This window comes from Macrotis lagotis, chromosome 1 (assembly GCF_037893015.1).
Source record: "Macrotis lagotis isolate mMagLag1 chromosome 1, bilby.v1.9.chrom.fasta, whole genome shotgun sequence".
Taxonomy (NCBI): Eukaryota; Metazoa; Chordata; class Mammalia; order Peramelemorphia; family Peramelidae; genus Macrotis; species Macrotis lagotis.
Genome location: NC_133658.1, coordinates 661,073,434 through 661,075,128, shown reverse-complemented (window position 1 = coordinate 661,075,128; position 1,695 = coordinate 661,073,434). Strand labels below are relative to the sequence as shown.

Sequence of the window (1,695 nt, the reverse complement as noted above, 5' to 3'; positions counted from 1 at the left end):
TTGCATATCCATCACTTGGGCAATGGCTGAAGAAAATGTGGGATATGCTTATTTTTGTTTATTTTGAGGAGTCTTTTTCTTTTAAGATAAATCCAGCAAAATTTCTAATAGTGGCTATACATACAATCAACCTGCTCTTCTGAAATAAACATTTATATTTTGCTTAAAAACATGGTTACATTTTACTTTCTTTCAAAAAGTAAGATTAAAGTTATATTTGGAAAGATATTTCCAACTCTTAGAATCTCATGAAAATAGCTCACCTTCTTTATAAAATCAACCCACAGACACCCTGGACTTGCTAATGCAAGAACTTTCTATTTGGGACTTCCCCACTTCACTGAATCAAACACGTACCAGGGTCACAGAAAAGTCCAAAGGACGGAAAGGGGAGTTTACACAAAGAAGGGACACAGTGACAAAGTCAAAAGCTACCACCACTCATTCTTCCCATAGATCAAACTATTAACAATGACAAAATGCAGAGACAATGACATCTTATTGGTGACATCATATTCAAGTGACCAAGATGGAGACATTCCAGAATTAACTTCATGCTAAAAAAAAGCCTGCGTTTAGAAAATAGTTGAAAAAATATTCCTCTGTGTTAACAATACAGGATGGAGGTACAGATACCAAACTGACAAGAGATATAGGGCAGTGTTACATGTTATTCATATGTGGCTGCTTTCTCCTCAGGTTCTTCCACAATCGGCACCTCATTAGTTTGGGTCTCTCCATTTTCAAAGTGGCTTTCTTCTTTCACTTCGTCCTGTTTGGTTTCGACTTTGGCTGCGGCTGCCACCTTCTTGCCTTTGATTTCCTTTTTATCATTTGCTATGTTCATTTTCTTTGGGGCTGCAGCCTTTTTGGTTTTAGGCTCAGATAATCTAGGTGACCGTCTCTTTGGCTCATTGTTTCCCTTGCCTTCAACCGCTGCCTTTCTTTTGGGCATAGTTGCACCTGGGCCCGGGGGGCGGCGGCGCGGGAGCGGAGCCAGAGCGGGCCGGAGCAGAGCTGGACGCAGCGGAAGCTCGGGGCCGCGGCCGGCTGCGTGCAGCTGGCCCTTGGGATATGCTTATTATGAAATACTATTCTGCTATAAGAAATGATGAACAGGATGATCCCAGAAAAAACCTGAAAAGACTTACATGTGAATTGCACTATGTACAGAATTACAGCAATATAGCAAGATGCTCAGCTGTGAATGACTTAGCTGTTCTTTTTAATACAACTGTCGAAGACAACCCTGAGGTACTTACGATGAAAAATGCTATCTATCCCAAGACCAAAAAAAAAAAAAAAAAAAAAAAAAGTAATGGTGTCTGAATCCAGATTGAAGAATGCTTTTTAAGAACTTTATTTTTCTTGATGATTGTGTGTGTGTGTGTGTGTGTGTGTGTGTGTGTGTGTGTGTGTCTATCTTGAGGGGAGACTGGAAATCTTTGTTTTCTTTCACAATGTGACTATTATGGAGACATTTTGCATGATTTGTTATCTATAACTTATAGTGAATTGTTAGTCTTCCCAATGGCTGGAGAGAATGAGAAAGGACGAAGGGAGGTAATTTGGAAGTTTTTAAATGAAGGTTAAAAATTATTTTAACATCTTTCTGGGGAAAAATAAAATATTTAAAAAAATTATCATTAGTAGTGTGAGATTTGTTGTATGGTTTTTAAGAGGACTAAGCTAATT

General features: G+C 38.6%; 1 pseudogene; it reads right to left on the bottom strand.

Moving 5' to 3' along the window:
- Positions 1-670: 670 nt before the first annotated feature.
- Positions 671-955, bottom strand: LOC141522552 (non-histone chromosomal protein HMG-14A pseudogene; annotated as a pseudogene).
- Between the last annotated feature and the right edge of the window lie 740 nt (positions 956-1,695).